The 12,620-nt window shown below is 42.7% G+C and overlaps 1 pseudogene; it reads left to right on the top strand.

Moving 5' to 3' along the window:
* The first annotated feature begins 955 nt into the window (after positions 1–955).
* On the top strand, positions 956–2,070 carry LOC125528122 (uncharacterized; annotated as a pseudogene).
* Positions 2,071–12,620: the final 10,550 nt, after the last annotated feature.

The following is a 12,620-nucleotide window of genomic DNA, read 5'->3' as shown; positions in this document are numbered from 1 at the left end:
CATTATTGTTGATTTAACCAAGAGCCCATATTGCCTTGTCTTCTCCTGTTTATTGAATGCCCGCAGATTCCAGCTTAGTCCAATGCACGTGCACTATTATTATTATTCACATCGTTCGGTCGTGCAAGTGAAAGGCAATAATGACGATATATGATGGAATGATTGAGATAAGCAAAGTTGGTATGAACTCGACCTCTCTTGTTTCTATAAATATGATTAGTTCATCGTTCATGATTCAGCATATTATGAATAAACATGTTTGCAATGACAATTGGAGATTATAGTTGCCTATGCCATGCTTAATTAGCTAGGAGCTTATAATGGTTTACCTTGCGTGCCAACATGCTATCAAAATGGTTGTGATGTGGTATGATAGGGTGGTATCCTCCTTTGAATGATTCATGTGACTTGACTTGGCACATGTTCACACATGTAGTTGAAACAAATCAACATAGCCTTCACGATATTTATGTTCATGGTGGATTATATCCTACTCATGCTTTCACTCAATGTTTATTAATTATAATTCATATTCATGACCGTTGTCGCTCTCTAGTTGGTCGCTCCCCAGTCTTTTTCTATCCTTCACTTGTACTAAGCGGGAATACTGCTTGTGCATCAAATCCCTTAAACCCCAAAGTTATTCCATATGAGTCCACTATACCTTCCTATATATGCGGTATCTACCTGCCGTTCCAAGTAAATTTGTATGTGCCAAACTCTAAACCTTCAAATGAAATTTTGTTTTGCATGCTCGAATAGCTCATGTATCAACTAGGGTTGTCTGTATCTCGGTCCATTCGGGCTGACCGAGCTTTGCTCCTCTCGGTCCGGTCCTGGAAAATAGGCTCGGTAGCCACCTCGGTCCGGTCTGGACCGGACCGGCCACGGCCGCTCCAATGGCTGGCTCGGTCAAAGCCTGGACCGGACCGGACCGAGTCCACCCTGATCCACGCTTCCGGGCGACCTCGGCTGCCGCATCACCGACTCCTTCCTCGACGACAACGACCTCGACTGGTACATGGAGTACCGCGCTGTCTGCACCGGCTGGCGCGCCGCCACCGACGATCCAAGGAGCGATGCCTCTGACCCCCACTTTCGCCCGAGCCGGTGGATCATCCTCGATGAGGTCCTCCAGAGCCAAGGGAATCTTCTCGTGTTGAACACCGACACTGTCGCTTCCTCAGCAAGAATCTTCCGCAGCTCGGCGATTACCATGTCGTGGCTACCATTCTCGATGACTACTTTGTTCTGGCGGAAAAGACCGCTCCTCACGCCGCTCGCGTCCTCAACCCTCTTACTGGCGTCGTGATCCGTTTCGCGGCGCCCGTGCCCCCCGCTGTGGGAATCGCTGATGTCCTTTTCCCCCACGGATCTTTGCTTCGGCTCACCGTGTTCTCCGACTCATCTCGCAAGGCTTACTCGGAAGCTCCTCACATTGAAAGTTTCGTCAGATACAACCATAAGCAGCCAGCAGCTTACGATTTCTTCCGGAAGGCGGTCGTGGGTGGTGTTTACGCATGCTTTTCTGAAGCATCCGTAGCTCGTGAGATGATTATTTGCTTAGGCAAATTTCTTCCAGTTAATCTTTCTCCTATGACCGAGGTTTTCTCCCTTGATCTTCCTGGACATGGGTACGACATGCGGTGTTTCCTAGTGGATTTGCATGAGCATATAATCATCATGAAGATCTTGAATCCACAGGGAGTCTTGGCTCTCTTTTCTTTCCAATTTGACACCGAGACAGGTAACCTCTGGCGTCTGAAGACCACAGATAGATATGCAATCTTCATCGGTGACCACAGGTTCTTCTCCGTCGATGTTGATGAGTTCCCAGGAACTAAGCCGGACTGTGTGTACTACACTCAACATTTGGGTTCATCCGCTCATATCTGCAAGTGCAACATCAAGGATAACAAAATAGAGAGGATCTCTGAAGCTGCAGATTTCGTGAAGCAGGGCAAGAAGTTTGTCCTGGTCACTGACCGTCCTTACACCATGATCCACCTTCTCGCCAGCTACACCATCAACAACCCGAATTCTCAACTGGCCTTGCAACAGATTCCATAAGGCGTCGGCAGAGCTTCATTTAATTCCTAAGGACAGTGATTTCATCCGACAAGAAGGCTATGCATTTGCTAAGTAATTCTTCTTGTTTCCCTTCTAGTATTTCATTTAGTTATTATGGTTATTATGCCTTGCCTGGTTAAGAGTAAGAAACAAGTAGATTCTATGTTAGATCACCTTTAGTGGAACTGCAGTTTGATGTCTTAATTGGTACTATTTGGTATCAACCTAATGCGGCATCTATTATATATCGTGCTTGATGGATGCTATATTATTTGGATATGTCCACTTGTTCTTCTCTTGTATTACTACTTCCTAGCAAATGCAATGTGGTGCTTAATTTCTAGCAGTAGTAAATGTTTGCCTTTTCAACTTCTAGATTTTGCTCCTGCAATGGAATCATCTTTGCAATGTCATGTCCTGTACAAGAAATGGTGTTAGATTTGCTTACCGACGGTTTGTCGAGCTGCTGTACAATGTGTCCTGGGCATACAACAGGGTATGTAAGGAATGTTTCATCTATTTTTGTAATGCTCTGATACGTCTATGCTTGAGTCCCTTGAACTAGTTGCATTTTTACGTAGTTTGTTCATTGCATTTATGGGCATTACGAAAGAAACACAATCTGTAGCATGAATGTTGTTAAAGAACTAAACTAAAGATGTTCCCTGCTTATAAATATTTGTCACGCAGTTGGCCGTTGTTGTTTCTACAAGGGTATTGTAGATTCTATATCTTTTTTGTACTACATTTACAAAGATTTTATCCTATTTAGACAATGTGTGTGTCCACCTGATCACCAAACCAGAGAAGTAGGCTATCAGGAGCTCAAAATGTCCTTGTACTGCTGCAACAGTAAGCAGAGAACAGATGTTGGAAGTAACATAGGCTAGTGGATGAACTACTGAAACATCAGTTCTAACCATACCTTGTATGATTTCTTCTTCATCTAGAACTGCAGCACCGTCGGTTTGTTGACGGAGAACAATGTGTTTAGGCGTTTCTTAATTGTAGCTGCAGTTGATGGGCGGGCCAATCATTCAGTTTGCTTCTATTATAGATTCTATCCTCAGGCAACTGCTGGACACTTGAAGTCTGCATTTTGCCATTGAGATCATCAATGCATTCAGATAGCATATCAATTGTTTTTTTTTCTAATTATCAGCTTGGTAGAAGGTTAGTGGTTCAGTCTCCAAGTATACAATTTTCAACACTAAGTCAAAGTTTAACTCCAAGTGGTTGTTCAGGCTAGTGTTTTTCTTTCAGACGGGTTACATTTGGAACTCTGATTTCTTCTTCTGAAGAACTATTCTCAAAAACAAAAGGAGAAGAAGATACTAAACAAATATGGGTGCAAGTATTTACATAGTTCGTTTGGAATGGAGTATCTGTATGCATGACATTCCAAACACTACAACAAAACAGCATATCACTGACCTGCTATTAAGCAATCTACACTGACGGGCTACCCTGCCCGTCTGATGAAAAGAAAACACACGGACCTGTCCAGGCCCGCACCACCTATGGTCTTTGGCGACTAGCTCTCCCTCCATCCTCCGCTTACAAACATTATTTAATAACTCCTGTTTCAAGCAGAGGTGGCAAATAGACTACAGAAGCAACAGTAATAAATAAGTTTCACATTATGTATTATATGTGGAATGTAAAATATCTATCTAAAAGTACGCGATCATCTTTCAAGTTTATAAATATAATTGTGTGATCCAAATATAACAATGTAATAATTTTGACAATAATTGTAGCTTAGTGTATACCATTATGATGCAAGTATCAACATGCTAGATGACTGTAAAACTATGTATGAGCATTGATATGCCTAAGAAACTGGTGATATTTCCAGGAAATTCACCACAATAAAGTTCATATACTTTGGGAACATGACCACTGATATTATTTTTTTGCTTGTAGGAGAGATATAGTACCCCGAAGGCATGTATATAGAATCTTACCAAGAAGTCATAAAATAAACACACAGAATAGCAAGTACAATTATATGTGTTCATAGCACAATACTTGAATGACCGATTGACCATCAACCAAGTATTTATAGCATAATGCCGCTAAAACATAAAAGAGCATGCCAACAATATTAAGTTGGGTGAGGATTTATTCCCTCAAAAAAAAAAGTTGTGTGAGGATTTAGCTGCACTGAAGATGTTCTACTACAAGTGATATATCATAAAGACATAAACGAGAAATGATGTATACTGAAGTGTAAGTTATGTTCAGTCACATAAGCGGTAGGAACTTAAACTGGTGGTATTCAGCCTACCGCTCATGCTAGAAAAGAGCTCCTTTACGATGATTGGTGCAGTACTGGGAGTACTTTCGAGTACTTAATCCTCTGATTTTTATTAGCCGTCCGATCTGGTGGGGGGACTAAAAATGAATAAACCTAATTAGTTTAATCAGAGAAGGGCATAATGGTCCAGGGTAAAATATTGTGCTTTCAACCGATCACGTCCACGATCAGAACCACGTCTAGATCCAGTAGGTCAAGTCCTCCTTCTCGTCCCCTTCCTTCTGTCCGACGAGCCCGGCGAGAGGAACCAATTCACCGTCGTCGGCATAGTCCTCTTCCTCCTCCCGGTCCCTTTCACTATAAAAGATGTGCTCGGTGGCAGGAAGAAGAATAAGCCATGACATCCACGGCGGCAGTGTCGTCGACGTCGGCGCTATAGAACTGGCCCCCGGCCGATCCCATCGCTTCCGGACTTGCATCCTAATGTATGAATCGCCCGAATCTCAACTTACTTTGATTCACAACCTGCACTTCCTACTTAGATTTGTTTATTCATCATCGATTTAGGTTTCCCTAGTGCATGCAATTCAATTTAGAATTTTTCATCATCCATGGTCACTTCACTAGTTTATGGGGGACCCAGTTTTATGGACGTTTATGATCGCTTACCATAATATGTACAAGGAGCAAAGTTTAAAATTCCATGCAAGATTTTGTACTGGGTTTTGCATTTTTTTTGTCCTTTCATATTTTTATTCATCTGAATGCTGATGCAGGAAGACATGGCGGATGTAAGTCATGAGTCAATGATGGAGTACTATCATATTGCCAACAAGATGTTTAATAGTGAGGATGAAGGTTATACATTCTATAACAAATATGGTCTTGAGAAAGGTTTTTGTGTCAAGAGAAGCTATGTCGAGTTGGATGGATCCAACTGCCATATGATTTTTAGGAAATTTGTGTGTAGTCGTGAAGGGGTTCGGGAAGAGAAGCACATGAAGAGGAAGATGCAAGATAGAAAGAGGAGGCCATGGAGTATAACTCATGTAGGGTGTAAAGCTCAATTGGTGATTGCAAGACAGGAGGAAACATGTCAGTGGTTTGTGAAGGATTTCATCGATGAACACAACCATCCTCTAGCCCCACGCGATCTGTCGTGTCTTTTGCGTTCACACAGAAGAATTAGCGATGAGGAGAAAGCGAACATTGCAGACATGGAAAAATCTGGGATCAAAAATCACCATATTATGGATATTATGTGCATGCAATACGGTGGATATGATGAGGTTGGATGCATTATGAGGGACATTTACAATTTTTTCCATGCTAACAAGCAGGAATCAATTGCTTCCAGGGATGCTCAAATAGTGATCAATCACATGGTGGCCAAACAAGATCGAGATTCAGATTGTTTTTCTTCAGGCACTTGGTTGATGAAGCTGGTCATCTGACTTGACTATGAGGCTTTCAGAGACGTTAATGTTTTTGATAGCACATATAGAACCGATAAGTACAATCTGCCATTTGTGACGTTTTTCGGGTTGAATCACCACCACAACACTGTTATTTTTGCATGTGGTATCATTTTACCTGAAACAAGCCATGCATAGGAGTGGATGTTACGGACCTTTTCTGATGCTATGGGACAGAAGCATCCTATATCTGTGATCACGGATGGGGACCTTGCAATGCAGAGAGCAATCAGGGTGGAGTGGCCTAACTCAAACCATATGCTCTATATATGGAACATTTAGCAGAACATTGTACGTCATCTGCATGATGACGCGGTAAAGGAGGAATTCAGATCTTTCATATATGATACATCTTCCATTGAAGAGCATGAGAGAAAATGGTTACAATTCTTACAACGGAATAAAGTAACAAGCGAGGACTCCTAGCTGCATCAGATGTATAAGATGAGAAAACTGTGGTGTGCTCCATATGTAGAGGGTCGTTGTTTCTCAGGATTGAGCAGCAATCAGCGGAGTGACAGTTTAAACTCGGTGCTACATACGCATCTTGAGGCTAAGATGACGTTTCAAATGCTAGAGCACTATAAGCGTTGCCTTGCGTCGCGACGCTTGAACGAGGCTCTCCAAGACATCGAGGCCTTGCAGTCCGTTTCGTTCATAGAGGAAAATGATTCAAGTCTTGAGAAACATGCCGCAAAAGTTTTCACTCCTGTTGTGTTTAAGTTGGTCCTATGGAGCATAAATGTTGTAAGAAAATGTGAGATCAGAGAGGTACTTGATGCAGCAGAAGTTACCACATATGTTGTGTCTAAGAAGGAAAGAATGGATAAAAAGATCGAAGTGCGCACGGAGTCGAAGGAAGGTCTGCTTTGCAGTATTAGTTGTTCTTGCCGCAAATTGGAATGCGCAGGCAGACCATGTTCCCACATATTTTACATATTATAAATTTTACAAGAAGAAACACTGTCCGGGTGTTGTGTTCCCACTAGGTGGACAATGAGTGCAAAATGTGCATTCACACCGACCAGGAAGAGCAAGATGTATGAATACTCTCCGATCCTACAAAGGAATCGTAAGTTAAGGAATTTTAGTCACGCAACATGTTTCAAGGCATGCCACTCTGATGAGGCTTTTCAGCATCTAAAAAGGGTTTTGGAAGGACAAGATGTTTGCAAGGGATCAACAAGTGAACAAGCTGATAGTAAGGGATCAACTAATGCTCATGGTAACATCATTAGGTTTGGCCCCTTGATGCCACAATCGGCTAACCTTGATGGTGAAGGTTTCGATAAGGTTCTGGATCACGTGCATGTGCCAGGCCGAGGTGCTCCGAAGAAAAGGCAATAGGCAAAGATAAAGAATACAAGATCACATGGTAGATGTAGCTATTGTCATGAGGCAAATGTTCACAATCGACGTACGTGCGCCAAATTGATAGAGGTACCTAATATGTCGTAATTTAATGTTTGCATGTGTCCAAATATATTCCATGTCATTAATTATATCCTTCTGTGTAGGATCACAAAGCAGAACTTTGAGAGCTACAACATTGTGCGCACGGTCGGACAGCAAGTACGTCGACGATCAACATCATGTTGGCGTTTGCATTGTTGTCTATGTCTAGTACTGTGTGATCTTGTCTCTAAAATAGACTTCATTCTGTCAGTTAGTCGGCGACTTCATCATAATGTATGACTCAGCTATTTGGTGGTCCACTCTCTTGTAACAGTATGAGTTTGGCATATTTTTTGCATTTTATATGTGAGTTTTTAAAGTGCAACCTCAAGAACCATGGTTTCTTCGTGGCCAGCGTGTAGCTTGTTTATTATGCACCAGAAAATTTGGAAATACATGTACTGGAGGAATTATATTTCACTCCCGAAAAAATATCACCGATAAATCCGAAAAAATACATCAGTCATCCATGCTCTCCAATTGAAAAAAATACACACAAGCCAGTTTTCGTAAAAAATGTGTTTTTTTCACCATCTCCAAATCACCCAAAATTTATTCTGCATGCTCAAATAAATGTGCCAAACATGTCTATGAAAGAAAATTTGGAAAAAATGTTTCCTACAATTACCCTTAAAGTGTAGACTGATGTTTTGATCAGTGAGTCTACATGGCAGTATAAATTAAAAAAATAAATAAATTATAAAACCTTAAAAGCCTATCTGCATTTGTGCAACATATCAAGTATGCAAAATAAGAGCTGATTTAGAGGAGGTCGAAAAAATTACGGTTAAACACGAGAGAGCATTTGGTCTCACTTAAGCCAGATTTTGTAGAAAATGCGATTTTTTTCTACCACCTCCAAATCACTCCAAATTTATTCTGCATGCTCAAATAGATGTGCCACACATGACTATGAAAGAAATTTGAAAAAAAATCTATCCTACAATGCCCCCTTAAGGTGTAGACTGATGTTTTGATCGGTCAGTCTACATGGAAGAATAAATTAAAAAAATTATAAAACCTGGAAAACCTAGTTATGTTTGTGCGACATATCAAGTGTGCAAAATTATAGGTGATTTAGAGGAGGTAGAAAAAATCACGCTTAAATACGAGGGACCATTTGGTCTCACTTAAGCCAGTTTGTGTAGAAAATGCGATTTTCTCCACCACCTGAAATCACCCAAATTTATTCTACATTCTCAAATAGATGTGCCAAACATGTCTATGAAAGAAATTTGGAAAAAAAAAGTATCCTAGAATGCCCCTTTAGGTGTAGACCGATATTTTGATCAGTCAGTCTACAGTGCAGTACAGATTCAATAAAAATTAAAAAATTATAAAACCTTGAAAACATAGCTATATTTGTGCCACATATCAAGTGTGCAAAATTATAGGTGATTTAGAGGATGTCGAAAAAATCACGCTTAAACACGAGAGATCATTTAGTCTCACTTAAGCCAGTTTTTGTAAAAAGGTGATTTTTCAACCACCTCCAAAGCACCCGAAATTTGTTCTACCTGCTCAAATAGATGTGACAACCATGTCTATGAATGAAATTTGGAAAAAAATTATTCTACAATGCCCCTTAAGGTGTAGACTGATATTTTGATGGTACATGGACTACCGCGCCGTCCGGACCCATGCGAACTCGCTGGCAAGGTGGAGCATCGACATCTCGTTCGATGGCTGGGCGCCGTTCGACCACTGTGTCGAGGTTGCAGACCCTACCGTCTTCCTGAACTACGAGGCCTGTCGTGACCTCATCCACGTCATGCTCGCAGACGGGCCGGTTAGCGGTGACTACGACCTCAGCCCCGGAACTAGGGGGACCATGATCACCCGCAAATGGACTTCGCCGATGAGATCGGGCACAAGATTGATAGCCTTTAGGGCGTCACCCTGCGCTTCGACATCGACATCCACGTGCCGTCACTGCTGGTATGTTTGGTTTACACCATGTTGTGTGTGAGATAGCTGCAGAGCTAATTTTGTTTCATTGGAGAGAGAGAGAGAGAGCAGGCGCGGGACCATGGTGTTGCTACCGTGGCCGTGGAGGAGATCAAAGAGACGCATGTCATTAGCTATGGGAGACTTTTCCTCCGCATCTTACCCCCTCCTCAAGCCGAGCGATCTCCCGACCTCCCTGTGCGTCCACGACTACATGGTTGTGTCACACGGGAGGCGCATGATAGGGATCCAAGCCCACTCACGAGCGATGTGGATCATCCATGCTCGTTGGACGACGACCAGGCACCCATCGAACATAGCTTCGAAGTCGTGGACACTGCGGTCTTCCGAAACAACGAGGATTGTCATGAGTTCATATGCGGGATAGTCGCCGACAGGGCGGTGAGCATTGAGTACGACCATGCCCCAGCAACTGGCCAACTAGGGACCTGGCTCACCCGCCAATGGACTTCACCATCGTGACCGACCGCCAGTTCGACAACCATGGGGGCGTCGTCCAGTGCCTCGACATTGGCATCCTCCTGTCGTCACTACGGGAATGTTTGGTCTACAATGAGCCACATCCCTAATTCGCGCATGCAAAGAGGTTGCCGCTCCCGGAGCTATTGCAACGCCGGGCAAGGTGTGCACCATATGTATGCTGGACTTGGAGCCTAGTGGCACTGACACAAATTTCGCATATTTTTCTCCTCACAGAACCCGAGGGAGAACGTTGATGTGCCTACTACGTTGCTATGGAAAATGTTTGAAGATGAAGCATGATATTTTGCATCAATTCTTGTCATTCAAATCTTGCCTTCTCCGGGCATATATATCTTTACCCATGAGCCAAGGATATTGAGAAAATAAATATATGGGATGCCTAAACCATTACAGTTGAAAGAATAAACTTCTAATGTAAACAGTTTTTTATCCCTAACATGCTGCACTGTTTGTCAAAACATTGTTTTCTGCATTTCTAGTATTAATTCAACTTTTAATTCTTTTCTTAACAAGTAAATCTGAAATTATATGATCTTTTTAAGAATGTGCCGCACACTTTTTTTCATAACATGATATTGTAATGCATGAATTTTTTTTAATTTCAAGAATATCTAAAAAATCATTGAACACTTTTTAATCATATGACCATCTTACTAAAAATATATGGACTAATTTATTACACATGGTTACATTTTTCTAATACCTTGAACATGTTTTGAAAACCATTCAATACTTTTTTAATGACATCAAATTTCTATAAATGTATCAAAGAATTTTTTGATTACATGGATTTCTAATATTGAATTTTTTCCAATGACACAAATTTTTTTGAAAATTCACCAAACACTTTTTAAACTACCTGAATTTCTTTGTAAAAATGTGAAAAAACTTTTTAATTACATGAACATTTTCTATCTATGAATTGCTCATCTTCAGCAACGGGGCTTATGAACTTGTCTCCTTTGTAATCTAGCTAATATTCATCTTACTGAACCTTGCTCTGGTCTTATAAGCTGAAGTACTCCATCATCTCACGACGATAAAATGGGCATGTCAGTATATGAAGCCCTCATGAAGTAAATCAAAGTACAGTTGTCTCTCAAGTGTTTGCGGTCTTTACCGATGTTTATTGGGGAGCAAATGCAGAAGTTTTCAAACTCATCATGCAGCACTCTTCTAACGGTCAGAGGTAGTTGGCCCACTTCCCGTTCCTAGTACGAGGCCCTGAACAACATCACTTCATTTTACAGCCTACGTGCACGCCTTCCTTCCTATGGCTATAAGAAGAAATCGTGTCCGACTGTCCACAATGCTGCGTATGAGATATGAGATAGTTGCAGAGATCATTTCGTTTTGTTGGAGAGAGAGAGAGAGAGAGCAGGCGCCGGGACCATGTTGTTGCCACCATGGCTGTGGCTGAGGTCATAGAGACTCTCGTCGGCGGCCATGGGAGAGTTTCCCTCCGCATCATCCCCCTATGCATCCATAACTACGTGGTGGTGTCGCACGAGAGGCATGGGATCGGGATCCAGCCCCATATTACCAGTAGTGTGGAGCATCCTCGCCTAATTCGATGATGACCACACACCCTTCGACCATAGTGTCGATGTCGTGGACACTGTGGTCCTCTGAAACTACGAAGATTGCTATGTGTTCATCCACAGGATGCTCGCTGACGGGCTGATGAGCACCGATTACCACCCTGCCGTCGAAACTGGCCATCTAGGGGACCTGGCTCACCTGCTAATGGACTTCACCATTGTTATCGGCTGCCAAAGCGTCAACTATGGGGGTGTCGTCCAATGCCTCGACATCCGGTACGTTTGGTCTACTGCGAGCCACATGCCCTAATTCGAGCGTTCAAAGAAGTTGCTGCTCCTTAAGCTCTTGTGACGCCCAGAGTGGTGTGTGCCATATGTATGCTGGACTTGGAGCCACTAGTGCAGAAAAGTCTAGCTATGGCGTGAAAAAATAGCCATGCTAGCATGGGGGATCACGTTAATAGTGTTTCAGATACCTATGGCGCGCCACGTCAAACTCGCCGCTACTAATATTCATCAATTTGATTTTCAGATTTGAAATAATAGTACACATGCGCTATCCCCACCAAAATAACAACATAATCCAGGTTAACAATAGTAATTAAATCAAGTTCTGACATTACAAAACAGTGGCAAATAATAGCATTTAAGATCAACAATGTACCAATTCACATAGTTCAACTAAGTACTGAAAAGAGGCAAGTACCACACAACTTCAACTAGACGTGGTAATAACATGATCTGCCATGGATGCCTACTAATTAGACTCTTCGGTATGCGAACTCAGGGTCATAGTGTGGATTAAGTGAAGCTAAGCTGCCAACGGGCCTATAGTAGACCGCGATCTCGTCCCGATCATACTCGAGGTAGAATGTGGTTCTCTCCCCAGCTTCCATCGCATAAGCATTTGCAAGGGCTCTCCAACCAGGGAACTGAAGTAGGTGCGGTTTGCCTCGTTGGTGACAAGACAATTGAAGATGTAGTCCATGTATGTGTCGTGGTGTGGAGAGAGTGTCGGCGCGTGAGTTCGCGTGTGTGATTCTGCTAGCTTCTCTCATGTGCTGAGTTCATCTCCTTATTGTATAGATTCCGCGTGTGTGCGCATACGTCGCGGCAAACACTCGTGTGCTTAAGATCGTGTCGAGTTTGTCTTCTTCCGTCCGGCGTTCGTGTCGCCGGAGGCTGCTCGGCGTTCATTGCCGATGGGTTTGTCCCAACAATTGGTATTCAGAGCCATGGCCGGAGAAGGATCGTGCACTCCGTCACGCTCACAGGCTCGTCGGAGGGGCTGAACCTCGCCAATACGGCATGGGCAGTGTTCGATGCGGCACGGCTGCTGCGAGGCCCTCGTGTGTGGAGGTCCAGTTC

The sequence above is a fragment of the Triticum urartu genome, chromosome 3A, assembly GCF_056163025.1.
Source record: "Triticum urartu cultivar PI428250 chromosome 3A, HENAU_Tu73, whole genome shotgun sequence".
Classification (NCBI taxonomy): domain Eukaryota; kingdom Viridiplantae; phylum Streptophyta; class Magnoliopsida; order Poales; family Poaceae; genus Triticum; species Triticum urartu.
The sequence above is the reverse complement of the archived record's forward strand: the minus strand, read 5'-3'. Positions and strand labels throughout refer to the sequence as shown.